Source organism: Heteronotia binoei, chromosome 9 (genome assembly GCF_032191835.1).
Source record: "Heteronotia binoei isolate CCM8104 ecotype False Entrance Well chromosome 9, APGP_CSIRO_Hbin_v1, whole genome shotgun sequence".
In the NCBI taxonomy this organism is placed as follows: Eukaryota; Metazoa; Chordata; class Lepidosauria; order Squamata; family Gekkonidae; genus Heteronotia; species Heteronotia binoei.
Genome location: NC_083231.1, coordinates 44237343 through 44265295, shown reverse-complemented (window position 1 = coordinate 44265295; position 27953 = coordinate 44237343). Strand labels below are relative to the sequence as shown.

Sequence of the window (27953 nt, the reverse complement as noted above, 5' to 3'; positions counted from 1 at the left end):
GACAGATGTCTGGAAAGGATTTAAACTTGTTTTCAAAACCAGTTCAGAAATTTGGTTCTTTCTTTAAAACTGCATTCAGTTTGTACTATGCACAAAACCTTTTTGCAACAGTTAACTGGGGTGGAGGTGGGAAGTTAATGTTCCTAAAGAAAGTTGCTGGCAGTTTCTAATGCATTCTACATTTAGATCTTTAACTAGAGCGTGACCTGTCCTTCTGTAGTGAATAGTTCAGGCCAGCATTTCCTTCTTGTTAAGCCCTGCCTTGTCTCTTCTAGTTTTCTGTCTCTCCAGAGTTAGTTAATCATAATTACTTGTCTCAAGGTATACCGTAGCTTGATTTTTCAAACTTATTCATTGTTGTTGTTGGGGTGGTTTTTTTTTTCAGAAGTGCAACAGATCTTGGTATATTAAACGATTCTGCCACCTAGCTTTCCTGCTTGGTATTTTCTCATTTGAGATGTGGGATAAACAGCTAGGATTGAATTGTTTTCTTATGAAAGATACTTTGCAAATTATCACCTATTCACCACAGCTTATCTCCCCCCCCCCCCCAATATAATTTACCTTGAACAATTTTCTGTAAACTAAAATGAAATAATTAGGTTGTGTGGATTTTTTTAAGTAACAAACAACCGGTTAAGACTTGGCTCCATGCCATGCATATGTTAGCATCATGTAATGCATTCAGGTCTGCAGACAACCTTATCTTCATACAAAGCATTTGCAGGCAAACTGGTATTGTTCTTGTTGAGCATGTCTAAAAGACACTCAAAATCAGTGGAAAGGAAATAACAGGACTTTCGTATTTCAATGTGCTTATACATCTCTTGACTCACAATGATGTTACCTAAAGGGGAAAAGAAAGGCAAAAAGACAGAACTTGCAGTTGAACTTTAAATAAACAGTTGAATTCAGTGCAATTTTTCTGCTTCCAAAACAGCTCTGGTGCAGACATGGAAATGCAAGAAAAAGACTTGCACTGAGTTATTATATTCCCACTTGTGTTTCCGCTTGTGCAAGATCTTGTGCAACCAATTTCTGAGCACTAAAATACATAGAAAATACAAGTATAATTGCACTGTATATTAATACTTCTACCTGTGCATTGCTGGATCCAAGCCTTTGTATAATTGTCAAGTGATCCAGAAAACAATATCTGCTGCAAATGTTATTGCATTTATATTCACAGTGTGTTGTCATTACGAAGGGTTAAGATTATTTGCCCAATTTGATCACTGCAAATTATTTCATTGCTATATATGACTTCCAGATCTGTAGACAGTATTTCCAGGTTCATGCCTACTTAAAAGTTCAGATGGAGCAGCCACCAAATTACTGTGTCTTTTCTGTTTCTTTCATGCTACTCCATTTGGGTTGGTTCACACAAGTACATGCAATCCTAAAAATACTTAGAACAAGTTCTGTTGAATAGACCTGAGTAGTGTTACAAGTAAACCTGATTAGAATTGCACTCTCAGTCCATTTCCACTTCCTGAGTTGGATCCAAGCAGCTTTTCTGCTGTTGAAAAGGGGAGGAAAAGAGTCCCTCTGAACACCATAAAAGGCTGTGTGCTAAAGATCATGAGCAAAAACCGCACTGAGATTTGACATTAAGGTGCTGTGAACCCAATGTGATCCTATGGTTTCCAAACTGAGGGAGAGTTTCATGCATTCAGTCCTTCAAGCTCAACTTTCCTTTCTCATAGGATCCTTGAAGCTGCTTGGGAAGTAGGCTCCTCATAGTATACAGGACCACACACACACACACAAGGAATTTGCTTTGAAGAATGTGATCCTCCAGCGCACATTCTCTAAATCAGCATTGTTCCATAGGGACCCATTAAACAGCAAAGGCAATTCTCTATCTCTGTTTTTAATGACTTGAATGTTCATTTGAATGCTCTTCCAAGGTACATGACACTGAAAATAGTTCAGTGTGAACAAGGGATGTATAAACATGCCATTTTGGGATTTATTTGTTTGTTTTTGTTTTGTTATGGTCATGAGTTGTTTTGTTTTTCCCATGTTTATTGCTCATATTCTCTATTTGGTTGTTTCTTTTGCAGCATTTTGCAGGATTTTCAAAAAATCCTGAATTGTGAACTTATGTTGTACAAATACATTCAAAGATAGTAATTTCAAAGACTAAAGTTATCTGATTTAAAAGAAAAAAATGAATAAACTGTAATAATCCAACCAAATTTTGATACCATGGTTGGGAATGAAAAAACAACTGAGGTTTCATCACAGACTTCCTGTCAAAAAACAGGATTGTCAACTGAATCTGTATTCATAAAATTTGTTAATTTTCCTAGTGTAGGAGACATTCATACTTGGATAACCATTTAGATGCACATCTGACGCAGACTCCATAAAGCTCAAAGTCTTCTTCTGCAGGTCACTCTCTGTCATTGGACAGGGAGGAAGAGTGAAATAGACAGAAAAGATCTGCCCTTTTTCTTCATCTTTTTAAATAGCAGTTTACAAAAGAGAGAGAGAGAGAGGAACAAAATACATAGAGCATAAAATACATACATGGTGAACAAAATAGGAGTCAATTGCACCTTTAAGACCAACTTAGTTTTATTCAGAACGTAAGCTTTCGTGTGCATGCACACTTCTTCAGATGAGGAATGAGGTACAGTAAGCAGAGATACATATAGCTGGTGGGGTTTGGAATGCCAAGTGGGGTACAAAGTTAAAAACCAATAGCAGAATAGTAAAATTAACAAATTCAGAAAACCTTTGATCTGAGTTGAATTAGCATGGGAAACCATAAAACAGTAACATGTCAGAATGTGAGAAGCCTGTTAATTATTCTATTGCTAATAAACCTGGGTCAAAAAGAATGCATTTTTTCCCCAGAGGTTTTTCCTGTCCAACTAATTTACCTTTTAACATGTAACATAAATATATTCATCATTCTAGTTTGCCATTAGGAAAAATATAGTAGAAGATGGGTTTAATATATGTAATGAGATAAACAGCCAATATCCCTAGTTTGAGTATATCAATACAAGAGCATTAGTCTGATACGCTATCCTAAAAGAGAAATACATTGGAATACTGTGGATATATCGCTTTACTTGGTGAAAGTGGGTTTAGCATATGTAATGAGATTAAAAAACAAAACAACATCTCTGTTCAGTCCTGGGGAGATGTTTGTTCCAAGTTTCATAATAGTTTGTAATTCAGCAGTTTCTCTCTCCATTCTGTTCTTGAAGTTCCTTTGCAGTAAAACAGCTACTTTGAGGTCACTCATTGAATGCTTTGGAAGGTTAAAGTGTTCCCCCACAGGTTTCTCAGTTCTGTAATTCCTGATGTCAGATTTGTGTCCATTTATTCTTTGGTGGAGGGTTTGTCCTGTTTGCCTTATGTAGAGAACTGAAGGGCATTGTTGGCATTTAATGGCATATATAAACTTGGTAGGTGAGCAAGTGAATGAGCCTGAGACAGTGTAGTTAGTGCTGTTAGGTCCAGTGATTGTGTTGTCTGAGTGTATGTGGCAGCAAAGTTAGCACTTGGGTTTATTGCAAATTCTGGTACCAGTGTCCATGCTCAGTTGAGATGCTGTATTGTTGTGGGTAAGGAGTTGTTTGAGATTAGGGGGCTGTCTGTGTGCAAGAAAAGGTTTACCCCCCCCCCCCAGTATTTTTGAAAGAAAGCTGTCACTATTCAATAGAGGTTGTAAGTTTTTGATGATACGTTGAACTGTTTTCAGTTAAGAGTTGTGTGTGACCACTAGTGGTGTTCTGTTATTGTCTTTTTTGGGTTTGTCTTGTAACAGGTTTTCTCTGGGTATCATTCTGGTTTTGTTAATCTGTTTCCTGATTTCATCAGGTGTGTACTTTAGTTCCATAAAGGTTTGTTGTAGATCCCTCAGGTGAGAATCTGTCAGCAGGATTGGAGCAAATGCAGCTGTAGCATAGAGCCTGGCTGTATACAATGGATCGTTTGGGATGTTTGGGATGGTAGCTGGAGGCATGCAGGTATGTTTGTTGGTCAGTAGGTTTCTGGTATAAGGTAGTGTCTACGCATCCATTGTGTATTTTAACAGTGGTGTCCAGAAAATGTATTTCGTTTGTAGACTGGTTCATTATCAGGTTGATGGTGGGGTGAAAATCATTGAATGCCTGGTAAAATGTATACAGGGCTTCTTTACCATGGTCCAGACCATTAAAAATGTCATCAATGTAATGCAGGTATAAGGTAAGTAGGAGTGGGTGGGAGTCTAGGAAGCATTGCTCCAAGGCATATTGTGGGGCCATGCGGGTGCCCATGGCATTGATCTGTAGGAAAAGTTAATTGCCAAATCTGAAGTAGTTATGGGTGAGAACAAAATGGCACAGTTTGGTGGCAAAGTCAGCTGTGTTTTTATCAGAGAGTATATTACTTACAGCTTGAGAGCCAGTTTGGTGTAGTGGTTAAGTGTGTGGACTCTTACCTGGGAGAACCGGGTTTGATTCCCCACTCCTCCACTTGCACCTGCTGGCATGGCCTTGGGTCAGCCATAGCTCTGGCAGAGGTTGTCCTTGAAAGGACAGTTGCTGTGAGAGCCCTCTCAGCCCCACCCACCTCACAGGGTGACTGTTGTGGGGGGAGAAGATACAGGAGATTGTAAGCCGCTCTGAGTCTCTGGTTCAGAGAGAAGGGCGGGGTAAAAATCTGCAATTCTTCTTCTTCTTCTTCTTCTTGTAATCCATCTTAGTGTGGGATGTTGGTATATAAAGATTCCACATCCATGGTGGCTAAGATAGTGTTCTCTGGAAGGTTGTTCAAAGATTGTATTTTCCTCAGAAAATCCGTAGTATCACGAACATAACTGGGAGTACTGATGGCATAAGGTCTAGAGTCCATATATCCAGATACCCCCTCAATGATGGTGCCTATCCCTGACACAATGGGACGTCCTGGGTTGCCTGATTTGTGTATTTTGGGTAGAAGATAAAAAGTACCTGGTCGAGGTTCCTGTGATGTGTCTGACAGGATCTGTTCCTGAATACTCAGTGGTAATTCCTTTGTAATCTTGTTTAGTTCTTTTTTATATTCCTGTGTGGGGTCTGAGTCCAGTGGTTTGCAAAATGAAGTAAAATGTAAAATGGTGAAGATTATTCTTGGGTCTACACTTGTTCTAGCACACATTAATCATGATGTGAAAAAACAGGGCTTTTTTGTTGCAGGAACTCCTTTGCATATCAGGCCACAAACCCCTGATGTAGCCAATCCTCCTGGAGCTTACAGTAGGCTCTGTACTAAGAGCCCTGTAAGCTCTTGGAGGATTGGCTACATCAGGGGTGTGTAGCCTAATATTCAAAGGAGTTCCTGCTACAAAAAAAGCCCCGTGGGGGAAAAAAACTAAATGAATGGCACCAACCCATTTATGGAGTCTAGTGTAACTACTAACATTCCAACGAATGAAATAAAGAAACTGCTAGCGGTTTCCATATAGGAACTGCTTCACCTGTACAGAGATGTGCATAAAAAGAACCCTCCTAGATCTGACTAGTGTTTCTAATGCAGCATTCTGTTTCTCATAGTGGTCAATGTGATGGCCCTGGAAAGCCTACAGTTTGGGCATGAAGGTCAAAGACCATCCCCATGCTGCTACCCCTCATCAGCTGCCATTCAGAGGTACACTGACTGTGTATAAAAACACATCATAAAGTGAGTTAAAAACCAGAACTTATATATATATATATATATATATATATATATATATATATATATATATATATATATATATATATATACACACACACACACACACACACACACATAAACATCAAAACAAAATCATAGGGCAGAGAGGAGGGATTATTGAAGGAATGCCAGATGGCACAAAAAGTCTTAACCTACTGGAGGACATAGAATCAGGTGGATAGCCATGATGGTCGGACAACAGAACAAAATTTGAATCCAGAGGCACCTTTAAGACCAGCGGAGTTTCATTCAAAGTATAAGGTGTGCACAAAACCTTATACCCCAAATAAAACTTTGTCTTAAATCTGTCACTATACCACTGGTGGAAGACAGTGATGGAAGATGACAGAGAAATACCTTTTCTAAATCTGTGATAACACATTCTTGTCTAAGCTTCTTTTATTGCAGTTTTAAATAGCTTCCAAGCATCCTGAAGAGATGCTTACTTGTGAGGTCTCTGTTCATTTTCCCTTTCAATTTCCTTTTGATTAATCCATTTTTTGTTTGTTTTTAAGCTGATTCTTCTTAACTTAGATGTGGCCATGATGGGCTTTGGGAGCAGCTTTCTATGTACATAAATGTTGAAATTAATGGCTATGTGGTGGCATGTGTCTTCACATCTATATTTTTAAAATACCTATCACTCAGGTTCAAAGGATCTAAAATTCTACATTATGAGGAACATCTTGAGCATAACTCTTGGCTCCTTCTTTAATTACAAAAATTGTGACCACTGTGGAACTCATCTAGCAATTTTAATAGTATACTCAGTGTTTTAATTAGAATTCTTTTATTTAAGTGCTAAAGGGTGCAACCAGCTCACAGTTGCCAGAGTAGTAATAGTAGGTAATGCAGCCAATTGCAAACAGCAGTCTAATTTGTTGATTTCAAGTGAGGTGTAATTATATTGCTTCATTTGCTGAGCAAATCATAAGAGAGTTTTTCTAAATCAGCCTGATTGTGTAATGAAGAGCTAATTACAAACAGCAGTGCACTTGCAGTAAATGTATTGTTAACTGTTAATGCCAGGTTGGCTGCAGTGGTACAATGCCTCATTACTGCATTAACAAAAGCAACAATGGAAGGCTGCCCAGTCCCAGGCTACCATCCTCATGGCTGGATGCGGCAGTATTTATTACATCTTCAAAGATGTAATTGCTGATAAAATGCAGTTTGATTTTAGTTCTTCCATTTTACTTTTTTCAGAAATTTGGATATCACAGTGACATTTTTAGAAAAGCAGCCATGAGAAACAAAACGGCTTGACAAGCCCTCTTGTTGGCCTTCAGCAGCTCCATTAATATGTCAGGCGTACTCTGGACATGTAATTTGTCTGGAAGCTGTTTCAAATGACTAGCTGTTGGCGGCAACTGAATATTGCCACTTTACCCTCCCCAGGAAATCTCTTCCCTTTTGCCAGTTACCTACTATGGTTTGAGTAAGCTTGAGCCTATCTGCAGATCCGCTTTGGCATGCTGTGTGCATACACTGGCACTCACAGAATCTAGCTTTTCATTCCTCCTGATATTTGTAAAGTGGTTTTGACAATGGTGTGCATGAAAGGGAATCTTAAATACAGCATTGAATACAAACATCCAGTAGATCATATCTTTGTGACCAGCATGGAACCGGTATGCCTGGTTTCTATAAGTTTATCATATTTTCTTTGTGAACCACTAACTATAGCACCTTCCATAACTAAAAACAGGTCTTCTTTGGTAGAGAAAGTGCAGCAGGAGCTCATTTGCATGTTAGGCCACACCCCCTGACATCACCATTGTTTCAAACAGGGCTTTTTTGTATAAAAAGGTCAGCAGGAGCTCATTTGCATATTAGGCTACATCCCTTGATGCCAAGCGAGTCAGAACTGTGTTCCTGTGTGTTCCTGCTCAAAAAAAGCCCTTCTATGTGAATTTGTTTACATTCCCATCTCAAAAAGCTTATAGTAAGGGGGATGGGAAAGAACAACAAATGAAGTGCAGAATATCTGTCCATATGGTTAAAGATTTTAAAGGATTGCTTAACCTGGAAACAGGTATCTTAAGAAGAAATATAGGCAATGTTGCATAAAATCTGTAGTGTATTGAAAAACAGAGAGAGAACTTTTGTTTACTTACCAGAGATGGCAAAAACTAGAAATTGACACAAATTGTGAAAATGGAGGCTCATCCTGGTTGGTGGGGTCACATGAACTATGAACCTTCATGAATCTCCCTGTCTCCTGAACTGGTTCATTTTGTGAGGTCTGTGGTACAGTAGGGGACGAAGGAGATCTGAGATCTTACCTCTCTCCTCTCTGCTGGGGCAGCTCTCTGAGGCCAGCAGAATGGAATTGACGGAGATCTGAGATCTTCTCTCCCTCCTTTCTGCTGGCAGTGGCTCCCCAAGGCCAGCAGAATTGAAGAGGGAAAGAACTTGCAAAAAACTTTTAAAGGGATTTGCAAGATCTTCCCTAGCCTTCCATTCTGCTGGCCTCAGTGAGCTGCCCCAGAATGGAAAGGAAGGGGGGAAATCTCCCTTCCTGGGAGATCTCCCTCCTTTCTGCTGGTGGAGGCTCCCCAAGACCAGCAAAATGGAAGGGAGTAATATCTGCAAGCAATGCTAAAGTGAAGTCCAAGCAGAAGTTGCACCATTTAAAGAAGTTGCACTGAGAGCCAGTTTGGTGTAGTGGTTAAGTGTGCGGACTCTTATCTGGGAGAATCGGGTTTGATTCCTCACTCCTCTGCTTGCACTAGCTGGAATGGCCTTGGGTCAGCCATAGCTTTCACAAGAGTTGTCCTTGAAAGGGCAGCTGCTGTACAAAGCTCTCTCAGCCCCACCTACCTCACAGGGTGTCTGTTGTGGGGGGGGCAAGGTAGAGGAGATTATGACCGCTCTGAGACTCTGAGATTCAGAGTATAGGGCAGGATATAAATCCAGTATCTTCTTCTTCCTCAAGGGAACATTTCCTTTAAATGCCTTTTGCAAGCTGTGCCACATGCAAGTGAAGTCCAAGCAGTGACTTCACTCATGAATGGCTCATAAAAGCAATTGGAAGTGAGGGGGAGAGAAAGAGATTTCAGATTCATAGTTTGGGGATGTTCCTGGACCATCTTTGTCACTTGGTTCAGGTGGCATCAGTAGCTTGGAGTGCTTTTGACCAGCTTTGGCTGGTGGCCCAGTCATGCCCCTATCTGGATGTGGATAGCCTGGTTTCAGTGATCTATACTTTGGTAATTTCCAGATTGGATTACTACTACTCCTCTTCCTCCTCCTCCTCTTCTATTTTACTGCTTTATATTGTTGTGAACTGCCCAGAGAGCTTTGGCTATGGGCAGTATAGAAATGCAATAAATTAATCATCGTCATGATCATCATTATGATCATTGCTAATATGGCTTTCATCCATTTCAGCAATACCTCTCACTCCTCCTGCTTCCCACCAATATTCCACAAACCTCCAAAACCACACGGAGGGTCATGGGAGGTCATGGATATGGATGGTCATGAACTGGTGATGTTTGACATGACATTAGGTTTGTGACATGGTTCGTATCCAACCCAGTAAGCATCCACTGAAATTAATACAGTGGATTAGATTCCCACATGATCTGTTCTGCTAATGGTGGCACCTTCTTATCGAGTTCATGGAAAAGCCTATTATGTCAAGTAATATAGTGCCAGAGAAAAGCACAATTATTAACAGGACAGGTTGATAGAGTTCTGTCCATAAAGTTTAGTAGAAACCAAAGGAATGTTGGTGATTACAGAGAAGTATGTTAATCCATCAAAACTCTCACCAACAGAAATTGTGATGACCAATTGCAGTTTAATAGTAAAGGCAGGAAGATATCCTAATTATCTACAATTAAACATATATAAAAATGCATGATTCAGGAAGACCATATTATCCTAGTCAAATGGTTGCAGATTTTATCTGTATTATTCTGAAATAATACATATTCTTTTTAAATGGAACTTCTGGCAGATGTAATGCACAGAGGTGAGATGAGAAGGCACTGTGGTCCAAAGAATCATTCTTGCTCTTCAAGTTCTTTCACAGAAGGTCTTTGCGGAGGAGATCCATGAAGATTTTGTTTCTACCTTATTCTGGTTCAATATTGAAACACCATTCAAGTACAGTATTGGCATGACCCAGCCACACAATATATTTTCATCAATTTTAATGACTTGCAACCTTTTAATTTTAACTTCTGGTTTCAGTGATTATGATTTCCATCTAGTGTGAACTTTTCCAAATCTATGCCTTAATTTTTAACCTTCTGATTTGCATGCTTATGATTACATCCAGTGTGAACTTTACCAATCAATACTTTGTACTCAGTTTGCAGCTGAGAAAATAAGAGAATGACAGAATATGAGCAATTAATCTTTGGTCTCTGTATGAAGTCCATTTATTCTGAAGTTCTGCTGTCTCAGTAGTCTGAAGATTGGGAAGGCATGCTTAAGTTTCAAAATTATTTGTGTGCTTATCAAGGTCCATAACCATATCTAACATTTAAGTTTTGTTCCATTTCCTTTTAGAGGCAGACCTGCAATTTAATATTTTAGTACTTTGCCCAGATAAATTGTATGCACATCCCAGTAGCTAGGTGTCTGAAAGGTTGGGTGTTTGCACAAAAGCGAATGGTCTGTACAGTGTGAAGACAATTTACACTTGGAAATTGTGCAAAGGAATGGAGGAGCGTGGGATACAAGGGATTCATCTCAAGGGATGACATAGGAATAAAATGGGAAGGGAGAGAGTCCTGCCAAAATGTTTTCAGTCAGTTCTTTTAGCATGCCTTTGCAAAGTTCTGCTTGACTGTTACTTCATCACTAACTGAAAATCTCTACAGATTAAATGATAAAAATTTCTCACATTTTACCTACATTTTGCTTGCTTAAACTACACTTACTGCAACTGAAATGTATACCCATTAAACTGAATTTATGCTAATGATGACCTGATTAAACAACTATTATTGCCATTTGCTATCATTAGCTAAATCAGTTTCCTGGGAGATGTCTCGGTAACATATCTGTCCTCATTCACTGTATCCTAATTAAAGAGTATTTTGTAATAGTAGCACACAACATTTGTGAGCACAAAGCACATAAGGTTTATTTATACAGACCATCAGGACCCTTTCTGTTAGTGCCTCTAAAGCCACATGTAATGGAAACAATAAGCTAAATGCATTAATGATGAGCGCGATTTTTTGTTTTGCATCCCGCTGTCTCATTTATACATGTGCATATATCATACTGACCCAGATCATCTGATGGTCTAGTGATTATATTGTCAAATCTCCGGTGTCATGCAAGCTCACTGGATGTCCTCAGGCCAGTAATTTTCTTTCAGCCTAACCTACTCATAGGGTGGTTACTGTGAGGGTAAGATAGAGAATGATGTTCCACCTGCTTTGGGTCTCCACTGGGCAGAAAAGCAGGGTGTAAATATCTAAAATCTGTCTATCTAGATTTCCCAAGTGTGGCCCCCATTTGCAGATATCTAAATCTGCAGATCAGGGCTGCATAGGAAGAAAACAGATAGTTCTACAACCTTGGGAGTTCAAACCCCTTACAGGAAAATCTAGAAACCTACAGAAACACACTTTTTAAAAATTCCCTGGGGTTCTTTTTAATCTACCCCATGGCAAAGAGTGGCAAACTGCAGTACTGCAATCCAAGCTCCACTCACAACCTGAGTTCAATCATGGCAGAAGCTGGGTTCATTTAGCCAGCTCAAGGATGACTCAGCCTTCCATCCTTCCGAGGGCAGTAAGTCTCCTGGATCACCCCCAAAGTCCCCTGATATTTCCCGAGTTGGATCTGGCAACCCTAGGGGGGAGGGATAAAAAACAGCAAAACCAAAAGAGATACTGGGCGTTTTCGCACTGACCTTAATCAGCAGTGACGCCCCTCTTCACCGCGCAGGATCAGCGCGGATTTCGCACTAATTGCCGCGGAGCACCCGGAAGAGCTGGAAAGTCCCGCGGCTTTTGCGGCGCAGACGGAAACCGCCAAAAACCAGTTTCCATTTGCACCGCAAAAGCCGCGGGACTTTCCGGCTCTTCCGGGTGCTCCGCGGCAATTAGTGCAAAATCCGCGCCGATCCTGCGCAGTGAAGAGGGGGTCGCTGCTGATTAAGGTCAGTGCGAAAATGCCCATAGAGAAGTGGGAGGAAGGAGAAGAAAAGAAAGACAGAAAGAAGAGGTGATAGGAGAGGGGATAAACAAAGGAGTGATAGGAGAGGGGATAAAAAAGGGGTAGTAATGGGATGGCTGTTTCCTCAAGTTCCTTGCAGGTTCCCTAATGTAAAATAAGTAAAACACATATTCTTTATATGTTTATTTCTTATTTCTTATCTTAGGCATACTTAAAGGTAGATTGCTGATGTCATTGTAACTATAAATATCATTATATATGATTCGTCGATAATAGTGGCCAAATGGAGTTTTCCCATTGGCTTCTAGGTGCATTCCTTGCACTCAACAAATAATTGGTGCATCATGGCTCACTCCACATCTCTGGCCTCCCAGTGGCTGACTCCCCTGCCCTGTCTACTGCAGGCCTGGAAATGTTTATTTATTTATTTATTTTATATCCTGCCCTCCCTGCTGAAGAAGGCTCAGGGTGGCTCACAGCATAAAATCCCAACAGACAATTAAATTAATAGACATTAAAAATACGCATTCAACATAAAACACAATTCAATAGTTAAAACAATTAAGAACAAGATATTAGTTTGGTGCTATTTCGGTGGCAACGGCATTTCTTCCACTTCTCTGAATACAGATGCTGTGTCAATTAAATGCCACCCGGAAGAGGACAGTCTTGCAGGCCCTGCGGAACTGCGCAAGGTTCCGCAGGGTCCTTACTTCCTCTGGCAGTTGATTCCTTCGGCCTGGGGATTACTAGTAGATTTTGTGATCCTGATCTGAGTACCCACTAGGGAGCATGTGGGGAGAGACGGTCCCTAAGATAGGCAGGTCCTATGCCATATAGGGATTTGAAGGTAATAACGAGCACCTTATAACAAATCCGGTATACTATTGGCAGCCAGTGCAGTTCCCGTAGCCCCGGCTGAATGTGCTCCCACCTGGGGAGCCCCAATAACAGCCTGGCAGCCGCGTTCTGCACTAGCTGCAGCTTTAAGGTTTGGCACAAGGGCAGCCCCATGTAGAGAGCATTACAGTAGTCACCTTGAGTTGACCGTTGCATGGATCACTGTTGCCAGGTCGCTGCGCTCTAGGTAGGGGACCAACTGCCTTGCCCGCCTAAGATGGAAAAAAGCGTATTTAGCAGTGACTGCTATCTGGGCCTCCATTGTGAAGGCAGGCTCCAGTAGTACCCCCAAGCTCTTGACCTTGTGCACCATTGTTAGTGTTGCACCGCCAAATGCTGGTAGGGGAATTTCCCCACCCAGGCTGCCATGACTCAGGCAAAGAACCTCTGTCTTTGCTGGACTGAGCTTCAATCTACTCAGCCTAAGCCATCCAGCTATGGCTTGTAGCGCCAGGTCCAGATTTTCTGGGACACAGCCAGGCCGGCCATCCATCCATCAGTAGGTAGAGCTGGGTGTCATTAGCATACTGGTGACAACCCAACCCATACCTCCGGGCAATCTGGGCAAGGGGGCGTATATAGATATAGAACAACATCGGGGAGAGCATTGCCCCCTGAGGCACCCTGCAATCAAGGACGTGCCTCTGGGACAGTTCACCCCCCAATCACCACCCTTTGTCCCTGACCATCTAGGAAAGAGGAAAGCCATTGCAAGACCAACCCCTGAATCCCTGCGTTGGCGAGGTGGCGGGTCAGCAACCGATGGTCGACTGTATTGAATGCCGCCAATAGGTCCAACAGCATCAGTACCGCTGAGCCGCCTCAATCCAGATGCCGCTGGAGGTCAGCCACCAGGACTACCAGCACTGTCTCCGTCCCATGTCATGGACGGAAGCCGGACTGATGTGGATCTAGGACACACCACCAAAATAGTCTTAACTCAGAGACAGACACATCTCCAATACTTTCCCGGTCAACCTGCCTCGCAAAAAGTGATGCCAGCAGCAGACCTCTGCTGCCCCATCAGTGGCCCACACAGATGGCCTCCCAATCACATGCAGCCTCCAAAGGTCACAGAAATAGTCAGGGAGTCAACATAATGCAAATAGACAGCAAGGCCTGGCCCCCCTGGGAGTGTTTCCTCTCAGGCCATAGTTGCCTATCACTCTCTCTCTTCCTCCTCCCCTCAGCATCACCCCTAACTAAAGGCCTTTGCTAGGCAACTGACTTCTGTAAATAAAGGGAGAGACCTCAGGTGAATCAAGTCCACCCTCCAAAGCAGTTATTTTCTCCAGGATGTGGAGAGAGATCTGTTGTCTGGGGTTCAGTTGTGATCCCAGGAGATCTCCAGGCTCCACCTGGAGGTTGGCTACCCTAGACCTGGTAGCAGCCTCTGGGTGATTTTATGCCACCTGGCTGGCATTACTTAACTAGGCCTAGCTGCTTGCTCCTGTTCAGCAGCAGTCCCCTATGACAGCCACTGTGATTTAGCAGTTATCAATTCCAGATTGGAAAATTCCTGCAGATTTGAGGGGTGGAGCCTGAATAGGGTGGTCTTAAGGAGGGCTTTGACCTCAGACAGGTATAATGCCATAGACTCCACCCTCCAGACCAGCCATTTCCTCTTGGGGAACCATTGTTGCCAGTCTCCAAGTGAGGGTTGGTGATCATTCAGAATTAGACCTACTCTCCAGATGACTGACATCAGTTTCCCTGGAGTTGGGGGAGGGGAATGAATGCCTTTACTTGGGTGGGTGTGTGGATGGGAAGACAGCAAAGGTGGGGGGCACTCACCCAGAGCATCTTTTTAGAGCCTTTTTAGAGCCTCTACAATGTGCCTTATTCTTAGTATACAATAAAATTCCAGTGGCATTTTAAAGATTAACAATAGATATTTCAGAATAAGAATGAGTCAAAACCAATTTCATTGGTTGTATTACACATGCACTTCAGTGCTTCTGATGAAGTGAACTCTGACTCATGAATGCTTATGTTGGAATAAATTGTGTTAGTCTTTTAAATGCCACTAGTCTTCTGTTTTATTTTGCAGCAACAGACTAATGCCTCTCTGGCACTATTATTACAAATGTATAAATGGAACTCTGACAGCTTGTGGATATCTCCTGACAACAATTTATCACTTAATTCCTTATTTAGTTCTTTGCATGATCATTGAGTGGTAAACACTTATTCCCATTTGTTATTCTAATAGAATATCTGCTGAACATGAGTACCAAAAAGTATTTTTTTTAGGTATATACACTTGTGACATTCTGCAAGTGTAACCTTTTCTACAGTGAGTCCATCTGCTCTGACAATACTCCCAAGCATATATTTGCTTTTTTTAATATTAGGTGATATTTTAGTGCTGGAAAAATTGCTTCTCGGCCTTTTGGCTAAGATCAAGTGTAGTGTCTGGGACTACACATGATCCTTGTTATTCACTTTCTTCTTCTCTAAATCCTGCATCATGCGTGGTTACTGGATGCCATGCACGATCCTTATTATTCACTTTCTTATTACTTTTACCTTTAAAGCGACAAACATTATCTAAATAAAAGTCAATAAATGCTGGAAAAAGAAATCGTAAGACACAGAGAAAGGAGGCACCTGTGATTTCCACCAGTAAAGATGCAAGAGTCACCTTGGAAGGGAAAAAACTAATAAATTAACATACAGTGATCCCATAAGACAAGTGGCAAGAAAATGCCTACTATCCCCTCTAAAATTATTTACCAATTATAACTGTTTTACAAAGGAAAAAATTGCATGCAAATTATGTGTTTAACACAGAATGACTATTTTAAAAATTCCAGGGTAACTTGTTATCTCTTAATAGTGCAACTTCCATTATGTTTTGTTTTAATGGCTTGGCTCCCAAGTGGCCACTTTGCAAGCAGAAAGATCCAAGAGGTCTGTGTTTCATGCTCATCCCTTTCCCCTTCCTCCAAGCCACAACATTGACTACTACAAACCATCCTTCAACTCCAATAATGACTTGGGGAAGGGCATATGAAAGAAATGGAGAGCAGGGAAATAATCATTGCATGTGCAGAACTCTTCCTTAGATCTGAGATATTATCTTTAGTAGATGCACTTGCATAAAAAAAATTAGCATGTTCAGCTGTGAGTGAAAACGTGATGATACATTTGGAATGTAATCTTGTACACACACATGTTGGAGTACACCCCATTGAATTGCAGGGCTTACTTCCAAGTAAAACATAAGAGTTCCGGCTGTGTATTATGAACATGCATCCACCTTCATTCTATGTATGACTGACAGAGCAATCATAAGTAGAGTTACAAACCCTTTGAAGCCAGTGGGGCTTAGAAGACAGTGACTCTGTTTAGGATTGCACAGTGATTGCCCTTAACAAGGCAAGGCAACCACCTTTAGAAAATCTGTTTTAGAACCAGAGACCTGTGCAGAAATCCGTAGCTGAATAATGGTTTTCCAGTTTCAGTGAACCATCTTATGAAGTCAGTAATGTTCTTCAGGGGAAAATGTAATAATATCAGATAGCGACACGCTTAATCCTCACTCTTAATTAAAGCTGCTTGTTTTGCCCCATATATGAAACAATGAAACTGTATTGAATAATCTAATTTCAGTAGACTGAGCTCTGTCTGGAAGATTAGCAGTAATCATTCTTGGCCTATGTGAAAAGTGTTGTTTTTGCCTGCTGCCTTGTAAAGGCATTATTGTAGGTAGATGATTTTGGAAGGGTGATTGACATGACACATATCACATAGAAAACTATCTGTAGAAATGTGAGTAATAACAGTTTTCCAAGCTATTTGTGTTACTCTGTTAAAGCAACGGAATAACCATTTCAAAAATGAATATGTTTGGGCTGTATTAACTTGTTTAATCTCTAGCACAAGACTACAAAAATCTGATTAAAATTTGGCTCTGTTTTTTTGTGAAAAATAGAAATGCAGTAACAGTCTCGATATGATTAAATATTATCAGCTAATGAAATGGCCTTCTACATATTCTAGCATGAATAGAGCTAAGAACATTGATTTAACAATCCTGAATATGTAATCTTTGGCAACATAGCTGAGTTGAGGTTGTGACAGCTCTGTTTGCAGGGGTGAAAAGATTTGTATAGGCATTGTGAGATCTGTTTGTCTAGTATGATAAATGGCTCCTGAATGACATCTCTAGACAGGACCTTCTCCAGTGACTGAAGTGCTAGCAAAGAGTATGCAACAGGAAGTATTTAAAGGATCCCTGAGATGCATTTCCTAGACTGAGGTTTGATATGATTATGGCAGGTTAGATCATTCCATCAGTTTACTCTCTATGCTGATACTAAAATATTCATTAGAATTACCAGTGATCAGCGTTAAGACTGGTAGCTTGCCACATAGCTTGCAGGTATAACGGTAGCTAATTCTGCCCACAGACTACTCTTCAGAGTGTAATTCTTTGTGTTGCTGTAGTCATAAACTGCAAATGCACAAATCCACCATCAGAAGACAACAACTGAACTCTCACACACCAATATACAGGTGAGTATCAGGGAGAAGTCAGTAAAGTGCACCAAATATTTTTTATATTATTTACATTTGGTATGGGAAATTACCCAGAGATTTTTGCAGGATGGTGGGAGGAGCACTGGAAAAAGTGGAGCTCTTAAATATTCTTTTTAGGGTCACTGGTTCTGGCAAGTCTAAACAGAGCATGGAAGAATTATGTTTTGGTTTCCTACCCCCCTCAATACCTCCTTTCCATCATGGATGATCCACAGCAGCCAAGAAGGTCTGAGCGCCTGCTCCGGCTGCAACAACACTGAGGATGTTCTCTGCAGCTGAGAACGAAACGTCTGGAAGGAAAACTTTCTCCAGTAGAAAACGGCACTTGATCCCGAAAGATTCTACAAGCCCTAATCATGTATGGAAACATTAGCAATCAGGGAAAGGACTTTGTAAAAGTGTGTTGTGATTCAGTACCAGGAGTGATTATAACTATGAAGCAGAATATACCAGTTTGTGCTAACTAGGGATGGGCATGAACTGAGAAAATTAAAGACATCTCACAACAATTAACCTTTCTTTACAAACCTTCCCTCTATCTGACTGTCTGTCTGTCTGTCTTATATTCCAACCTCCCCAAAACGGGCTCAGGGAGAATTACAGTCAAGGTAAAATATTGACTGGATACAAGTAAGTTAAAAAAAACCAACAACATTAAAACACCATGACAGACAGACGACAGGCAGGCAACTAGATAGATAGATAGATAGATAGATAGATAGATAGATAGATAGATAGATAGATAGATAGATAGATAGATAGATAGATAGATAGATAGATAGACAGATAGACAGATAGACAGATAGACAGATAGACAGATAGACAGATAGACAGATGGACGGACGGACGGACGGACGGACGGACGGACGGACGGACGGACGGACAGACAGACAGACAGACGCACGCACACTGGTTTGTTTTGCCCAGAGATGTGGAAGTCAATTATCCTAGGTTCTAAAGTGCTAGGTTCTAAGGTGGGGGGGGACATTAGGAGGCCTGAGGGATGAAAAGCTGGAAAACCAAGAGGACAGGCAGGCAGAGCAAGGGCATTTGATGATGTTAAACCCAGTGAGAGAGTGGGTTGCTCAGAGCTGCAGAGGCTGAGAATCCTTAGGGTCCAAAGTGCAAAGGGGGATCTAACCGGAGGTCTAGCATTGGAAAGGGTGGAGTGTTGGAAATCCAACATGAAGGGCAGGCACAGTAAGGGCAGCTGATTATGCTAACCTGGGAAGGGGGTGCCCAGAGGTGAAGAAATTGAGGATCCTAGGGCAAAAGGGGAGACCCAATGGGAGGTCTGGTGCAGGAGAGGGGTGGAGAGTTGGAAAACCAAGATGAATGATGTTATGCTTAGCGGGGAGCGGGGTACTCAGAGTCAGCAAAGTTGAGGATCCTAGGGTCCAGAGTGCAAAGGGGGGGATTTACAGGAGGTCTAGCTCAGGAAGGGGGTGGAAAGCTGAAAAACCAAGATGAGAAGCAGGCACAGCAAGGGCAACTGATGATGCTAAGCCATGGAGGGAGTGGGTGGGCAGAGGTGCAGAAGCTGAGGGTCCACAGGGCAAAGTGGGGGTGAGAAAATGAAGGTTCAGAAATCCACTGAGGGATTGTGGGTCCTTAGCCAAGAAACCCACTTATTGAGCCCCTCTGCTCAGCTTGAGCAAAAGGACATATGCCTCTGAGCCCTGAATAAGCACCAAACACCCCCACCCCCACTGTTTTCACCCTGAAAAATGACTTCTAGTTCACTTTCCTCTCTTCCTCTAATTCGCTCTCTCTGCCTAACTGCCTGCTGCCAAGTAAAAAAAGCTGCATGTGGCCTGGGGTTATATGTCCATTCTGCTCCCATAGAGCAGAATGGGACTTCCCTTGTTGGCAGTCAGCACTGCCTGTCAAGCTTTGGAGACTACTATTGGTGTTTCCAGGGCTGCAGAAGCCCATCCCCACATTGCTTGGATGATTAATTGAGCGGCATCAGCATGTCTGCCGCACAAACCACCATCACAAACTGCATGAATTTCCACCAAAACCATGGAGGTTTATTGCAGATGTGATTGCACAACCTTCAGCTCCTGAACTGGGTGATTTCCGTGATGAATTTAGGTTCATGATGAGGTTCGTGCCCATCCTTAGTGCTAACTACATGATTGTGAAGTTAGGCTTACCTGTTATTTGTTGCTGTGAGAGCATTGGGTTTACCATGTGCCAACATCTTTATCCCTTTTTTATCCTTCTTCATCCCTTTATCTAATGCAGAAACTCCCATGTACATTGGGGGCTGATATGTCCATTTACCAGCATGACACATCAAAATTGACCTCTCATTTCTCTGTTTACAGAATGGTGAAATAAAATACCTATTTTAATATATATTTTGGGGGGAGCAGTACAAAGTGTTCATTCAGCCACACACATATAAAATATTAGCTGAATAGTAGTGTAAATTATACATTAAAATATACATTCACATAAGATTTTTTAAAAGAAATACTAAGGAAAGAAGCAGAAAGCCAGAGGAATAGAATTCTGGCAGAAGTAATCAGAGAAATAACAAATTAATAAATGATAGAATATAGACAGGAGAGTTTCTAATTGAAATGTACTCAAATGTACTCAAACTCTAAGTAAGGTGTCAGTTTTCAGCGACTGATTCAATGGTGTGCTACAGACAATATGACTCACACCTTCACTTTACATTTCGTGTATCTGATGAAATTAGTTCCTGCCTCTGAAAGCTTGTATTGCAACAAATTAGTTCATCTTTATAAAGCCTCTGACTCTGTTGGTCTGTTTTTCCTGCAGTTTAAGAATATTTTTTCCAACTACAGTGACCCTGCCATTACTTCTGTGCAGTGCATTTTGAGTTGTGATTTAAATAATGACCTTTCCCTTAATTTCAATAAGTAATTTCTGTGGGGTTAAAAGGTTTTGGAGCAGGGTTATGAAGCAAAGCTTCATTTTACAGAATCCCCTATTGGGAATAGATCTTCAAAGGTTACTTGCTTGATGGTAAAAGTAATCAGCAACAACGTTTTTCATATACTTTGAACTTTTTAAAAAATCAAATGTCAATTTCCTTCATGGAACATAAATACCAAGTCTTGCTGAATTTGATAGCACCATCAAACCTCCAGTTCAAAGTTGTAACTTTCTAGGCACAGTAAAATATATCCCTTGGGAGCAGTGCAGCAATATCACACTAAACAATTTTGGATAAACTGTCAATCCGTAGTTTTTGAATGTTTAGGCATTCTAGTCTCCCTCCCCCAAGAAATATTTTAAAAGCACTAATAAATCTAAAAACTACGATGTAAAGAAATGTAATACATTAAGTTGTCCTACATATTATTAAATTTAAATCTAGTACTGGTTCCCAAGCTGCTGATGTCTAGAATCTTCAAACTAACAGATGTGTTGATGGAAGCATCGCTGATTCTGTCATCTACTTCATGAGCATTTTGTTGACAAAAGTGTGTGTAAAGATTCTTACTTTTAAAGATAAATCAATCTGGTCCATCAATCATATAAATAATGGTTAGAAGATATATTAAATATCCTTGTAATAGTTGCTTCATATAGGACGATAAAGACACCCAAACCCTTCAGCAGACCAAAACCAAAGTTTTTATTGACTATAACTTCTGATCTGTGTTTTCTATCAATTGTTAAGTCCTCTGTTGAAGAAACAAAAATACATTCCAACATGATCAGATCCTATTTTGGAACTGGACCCATTTTGTCATAAATCACCTTTTTGTAAGTGCTGCAATGTAGAAAACCACTCCCTGTAAATAGCCTGGGGTTTTAAATTTTAATATAAGCCCCCCTTGTCCAAGATATTATCCCTTATGAACACAATGCAGAAGGTCATGAGAGCATCCTTTCATATCACACTATTTTTAGGTCATACTGTTGCAAACAGGATATGGTAGTGTCCACGTCACATAGGCAAAAAATTAACATGCTTGAAGGACAACCCATTCAGGTTCTCTTTGACTTTGGATTCAGCATAGGTAGTTTAACTGTTAGCGAGCACAAGTATAAAAAAGAATTTACTCACCTTTCTGAACCAAGGATCATATGCCACAAGATTAATAAAATAATTAACAATGTTTTCTTTTTGAAAGAAATAAATGTCTTATTTGCCATATAATCTCCCCAGTTATATAAGAATTTACATTGAATGGGCTATATTTAGTAGCCGTAATAATAAGCAAATAGGTGAATGATGAATTTCACTAAAGCTGTTCATTGTCTCAATCTTCTACCTATAGATGCATAAAATGTGTTCTGTTTTATTTCAGTAATGTTCTCCATATTACCTCTCCATGCTCTCAAATATCCACAAAACCTTTGCAGCATTCTCCACACATTGATAGGGGTTTTTTTCCGTGGGGGACAGGTTCCTCTTGAAAAAGCAGTGGCACACACTGAGTTACATTACATTAGTCACCAGCACTGGTTGTAAGTATGAATGTGCATTGGAATGTGCATCTCATTGGGACTGATGCATTGTTACCAGACAATTAGATGTGCATTCCAATGTTATCAAACCCTGTAAATCAGGACCATGTTGCATTGGTCCCAAGACTCTTCACTGGTTGGTTCTTTGTTTTTTGCTTCCAATTTAAATTGCTAGTGCTTACTTTTAAAGCACTTCATGACCTGGGGTCCACATACATGAAGAATATGGACCTGTGTGCTCCTCACAATACAATCTCATAACAGTCTCCTGCTCCCAAGGAGATGGGTCTTTTCTATTGCTGCACAGCTGCTATGGTATAGACTCTTGGAAGAGCTGATGTAGGGACATACACTTGGGTAAGGCTATAAATTAGAACAATTTAAATGTGCATATGGGACAGCTCCCCTGACCTGGATAGCTCAATCTTGCCAGATCTCAGAAGCTAAACAGGGTCGGCCCTGGCTACTCTTGGGATGGAAGTCCACCAAGAAATATCAGAGTTTCAAAGTAGAGGCAGATAGTGACAATAAATATAACAATATACATGCAAGCTCCCCACTCCCCACCTAGTTTGTGTGTGTGTGTGTGTGTGTTTGGGGGGGGGGGGGGTTGCACATTCACTACACACTGATTTTCCCAATGGAAAATAAATCACATAGAAACAGACATAGAAAAGGCTGGAATTAAGGTCTGTACCTGCAGAACAGTAATGTCCTCATCATTGACACAGGCAGATTACTTTGCTATTTTTCTGTCCAAGTGGTGTGTAGTTTTACCATGCAGTGCATACATCCTGTGTTTTGAATCATGCTGAATAATAAATGTATCCTCACTCACTTGCTAAGATATATGCTGACAAAGAGAGTGCTGTTGTATATAAGTTGAGTGTTTGCATTGATTGTTCAAACTTCATGTCTATAGGTGATACTCCTGTCCAAACAACTTACGTCTACTGCAGTCCTTCTATAGATTACTAGAGTAAATGAGTGGAGTTTATTTGACCCTTCCTGTAAATTATAGATTGATCAGTTAAGAAGTCAGATATGATTTTCCCTTCCTTCCATAATTAACACACAGTTTGCACAATTGAATACCTGCTGTATAATCCTCTTTACTGCTGGGTGGTATTTGTCAATATGAGAGCAAAGGTGAGATTCTTGACTTTCTTATATATCTGTAGCCTGTGACTGGGTAGAATTTTTTTTTTTCTCAGAATGAAGGAACATCTTGAACTGACTTCATCAACAGAATGTATTCTTTTAAATTTGTGTAAGTTTGCATAGTATTTCATATTGTAAGCATAACCATCCCAATTATATATTTGTGGGGGAGGTGGTCCATTTATTAGGCAGAGCTTACTTCCAAGTAGTTGTACTGGCCTTCAAAAAAGGTTTCTCAGTCTAAATAACGTGATTCAGATTGTGCATGTAATTACTCATTCTAAGAAAATATTTATGTTTTCTTCTGTCTAACATTTCCATGCCATGATTTTATATAATCAATTTAACAACAAGAAAAACAAATCTTAAAGTGCTCTATGAAGAAAGCATTTCTGTTGTTCTATTTAGAAATGGCTTACTACATAGCTGTCCCATTATTTTCTATTGTTTTCAAACTGAACAATGTTGTATTTATGCACCTAAGGCTGTAATTTCAACCACACTTATTAGGGAGTAAATACCAATGAACTTCTGAGTAAACATACTTAGGATTACACTCGAAAAGTGTTAAGGTATAAATAATAGATGTTTCACAAGGAATGCAGCACCTTGGATGGTAGAAAGTACAATAAGTGTTTAGTTTACTAGGATTTTTGGTCAATTTCAATGAGAGGCATTCAACTTCAAAGTCAAATGCTGCATTAGCATGTAATGAGCCATCCTCTTAACTTGTAATACCAGTTTGGTACTTCAGCGTATTTTGACCTAATCCTAGAGAAGAATTCTAGAGAGCTATTACGGACCATTTCTTCAAGGTATATTACTTAAGAGTATATCATTTGGGATCCGATGGCATCAATCACTGAGAAATCACTGGATTCAAAATCAGCAGCACAGCCAATTTATCCAAAGTGAAAAGATAAAAGACTTTGCCGTTCTGCATTTGGAATTATGCACAAGATTGGTCTGACTGCCTTTTCCATAGGAAGGCAACTTATACAAGAAATTGCATATGATATTAAAAGGGTAAAAGTCTGTGTGAGCAATTTCCATATCAATGATTTCATATGTCACCCCCTGCTTCTTTTTTTCAGGCCATGAAATTGTCAGGTGCCTGGTATGCACATGGCCACAACCAGAACTCAGTCATCATCTGGGCTGTCATGCATTATTCCCTGCCTGACCAGCTCTTGATCTCTCCCACAACCCTTGCAGAATGAGCTCTGTGACACCTTGACTGAAGTACCAGCCCTGTCTCCTGACAAGCAGTCAACCAGCTGGCTCAAGGAACAGCCCCTGAGTCCCATGTCATAAAAGGCCTCACCCTTAGAGACTGACACTTACAGAGCAATCCAGAGGGGGTGGTGGTGGAAAGTCTTTTGGAAGCAGACGAGCCAGTATGTGGGCGCAGGAAGGGTTTGCACTGACGTATGACTGGTGCGGCCCCAGTGGAGGGGAGGTACGTGGGCGGGGGGCTGCCCAAGCACCGCTCTGCCCAAGGGCAGCGACACCTGAGCGTGGGTGGAAATGAGGCAGAGCGTGGTGTTCAGGCGGAGTTGGGGGCGTGGCCAGGCTTAGGAGGCTTCCTGAGCAGTTTGGCCTATGACATGCCCCCACCTGAAAGGCGCAACTGTATGCCTGCAAAAATGGCAGCATGCCCCATAGGCCGCTCCCAGACACACATACCAGCCACTGTCTAGGACAGGGAACTCTTGCAGTTGGCACTTCCTGCTTATCCGCACATGCCCCTGGCCGCCAGCCTGCCATTGGCAGAGTCTCTGACAACGGGAGGGAGCGGGGGGATTGACAGCCTCTCAGGCGTGAGCTTTTTACCCCCTCACCCGGTCATGTGCAATGGGCTGGCCAATCCCATGGTCCCGCGCAAGCCTGCACCTCTCCCACCCCCGCCTCGGCAGCGGGCCAATGGCATGTGCCTGAGCGGAATCACCATGGCGATGGGTTCTCTCTCACTCGTTGGGCCCCTTTTCCCTCTCCTTTGGAAACCAACAAGTGGCGCCGTAGTTCCGCCCACGCCCGAGTGGCCGCCCGACAATGGGCTGTTAGTGACTGGTATATTTAAAGAAGATAATTTCCCTTGCCTTTGGATTCTTGATCTCCTGCCTGTGATAAAAGTTCTGGTTCTTCTGGCTTTGGGGTGTTGGTTGTGGAATGTTCCTGCCTAGATTTGTGCTATACATCTTTGCTGTGATGTGACAGGTTTTTTTCCCCTTTCCTATGGGACCTGAAAGATGAGGAAGTATGGCAGGAAGGTAGGTAGAAGGACTTGTGAAGGAATGGCGAGGGAGTTTAGTGACTACCTTTTCCCCCACCATTTTTTAAAGCAGTGGTTCTCAACCAGTGATGTGCACTCAGGGCTTTTTGTGTAGCAGGAACTCCTTTGCATATTAAGCTACTCCCCCCCTGATGCAGCCAATCCTCCAGGAGCTTACAGAGCCTACTGTAAGCTATTGGAGGATTGGCTACATCAGGGGAGTTTTGTAGAGTTCCTGCTACAAAAAAAGCCCTGTGTGTACCACTGGGGGGATATAGAGTTTTCATAACAATTACTAAAAATTCACATATCCTTAATTCCCATGTTAACCTGTAATTATAACTATAATAGCAGAATGCCTATAAACATGAAAGTGTCCTTCTCAGTGGGGAAAAAGGTTATTTTGTTTCTGTCACGATGAAGACCAGTTTGTTTGATAAGAATGATGGGTGAGATGTAAAATATGAAAAGTAGAGAACCACTGTTCTAGAGAATTAATTTAAACTTTTTTAAAAATAAATAACTTTTATTAGATTTTGCAGCATTACATAGGTATAATAGAAATAACACAATCGAAAAAGGGATAACAAACTTAAATAAAAGATAAACAGTGCAGTGCAAGCTAGAACATCATGTTACAATACAAGAATAAAGTTCCATAAGGATAGTATGGTTTCAAGATAGGATTTTACTTCATCATTAGAAGGACTATAGTGATAGAATTTCTTTGTATAGGGTTCTCCGATTGAAGGAATTTGCATACCCAGGTTCTGTGTCTATTTTTTCTAGGATCGGAGACCATTTGGAGACAAATTGTAGATAGGATCAATATGGGTCTGATTGGTCCAGACCAGATATGATCTTAAACTCTTGATGCTCATCTTCAGGGGTGGCCAGTGGTAGCTCTCCAGTTGTTTTTTGCCTACAACTCCTATCAGCCCAGCCAGCATGGCCAGTGGCTGGGGCTGATGGGAATTATAGGCAAAAAACATCTGGAGAGCTACCGTTGGCCATCCCTGCTCATCTTGACTGTAGCCTATGATTAGCTGAGTCTTGCCAGCTCTCTAAAGGCCGTGGGTTTGCATGGAATGAGAGATTTTGAGATGTAGGATCAATATGCAGGAGAACATTTGCTGGAGAAGAACAGGAGCTGTAGCTCTGTAACAGGGCATATGGTTTACATATATAAGGATCAGGGCTGGCCCACCCACTAAGTGAATTAGTCATTTGTCTAGGGCGCCAGCAGGGTGGGACCCCCGAATTCAGCCCTCCCCATGCCATAGGCAAATCCCTTGTTTGCCTTCAGGGCTGCATTCCCCAGCCTCCTCCTCTCTCCCTTCCCCACCATTTCAATGCCTGGAAAGGGATGGTGGAGCGCCGCAGCTTCCCAGACTATTTAAAGCCCCCCCCCCTTGCTGATTGGTGGGTAAAAGGGCATTGGAAGCTCGTGGCTTTTATGCTGGCCCTCTAGTGCGATCAGTATCAATGTGGGGTTGAGAGGGCAGCAGCAGCAGGAAGGACAAGCGAGCCACTGAAAGAACAGCCACTGCCACCTTCTCCTCCCCCTTCCTTCCTGGAAGGTGTGGGAAGGAAGAAGAAGAAGATGTAGATATTGGATTAATATCCCGCCCTCCACTCCGAAGAGTCTCAGAGCAGCTCACAATCTCCTTTCCCTTCCTCACCCACAACAGACACCCTGTGAGGTGGGTGGGGCTGGAGAGGGCTCTCACAGCAGCTGCCCTTTCAAGGACAACTTCTGCCAGAGCTATGGCTGACCCAAGACCATTCCAGCAGGTGCAAGTGGAGGAGTGGGGAATCAAACCCGGCTCTCCCAGATAAGAGTCCGCACACTTAACCACTATACCAGGGGGGAGGAGGCAGCAGTGGAGACCACTCTTTTGACGGCTCACTCATCCTTTGCACTGCTGCTGCCCCCTCAACCCCACACTGATTGTGATCATGCCAGAGGGCTGGCATAGGAGCCACAAACCTCCAGCGCCCTTTTACTTGTCAATCAGCTTTAAATAGCCCAGGAAGCCACAGCGCTTCATAAGAACATAAGAGAAGCCATGTTGGATCAGGCCAGCGGCCCATCAAGTCCAACACTCTGTGTCACACAGTGGCAAAAAATGTTATATACACACATACACTGTGGCTAATAGCCACTGATGGACCTGTGCTCCATATTTTTATCTAAACCCATCTTGAAGGTGGCTATACTTGTGGCCGCCACCACCTCCTGTGGCAGTGAATTCCACATCACCCCTTCCCAGGCATTGAAATGATGGGAAAGGGAGGGAGGAGGAGACTAGGGAGCTGGGGAAGGACCCTCACAGCCCTCAAGCCACCAGCGGCCCTGTCACTTGTCCCATGTGCCAGTGGTGGTATGCGCTGCCCCAGAGGAGGAGGTGGGCGGTGAGTCTGCCTGGGCAAGTGTCCAGGTTCAATCCTGTCATCTCACTTTAAAGAGGTAGCAGATTTTTGGAAGGGTCCTCTTTGATGAGCAGAAGCCAAGTAGAGTAGATGATACTGGAATGGATTAATCAGTGATTTTAATAAGGGGGCTTTGTGGAGAAGGAATGGTGCATGAGGAGTCATATGGAAGGAAAACTTGGCAGTTGCAGTCATCATGTTGCATTAAAATGTTTAAAGATACAGAGGTTAGCCAAGCTGTAATCTGACAAAAGTTTACAGCTATTTTTTTTTTTGCCTCAGAAGTCCTTCCTCTTTAAACAAATAAAACATGACAGAATGCATGAAAGGATGA

At 41.8% G+C, this 27953-nt stretch overlaps 1 protein-coding gene and 1 pseudogene across 2 annotated transcripts in view; both read left to right on the top strand.

The window, feature by feature from the left end:
* The window catches only part of GALNTL6 (polypeptide N-acetylgalactosaminyltransferase like 6), an 816075-nt gene that overhangs the window by 476880 nt on the left and 311242 nt on the right, over positions 1-27953 (top strand). The window lies entirely within an intron of this gene.
* On the top strand, positions 15127-15268 carry LOC132577682 (U2 spliceosomal RNA; annotated as a pseudogene).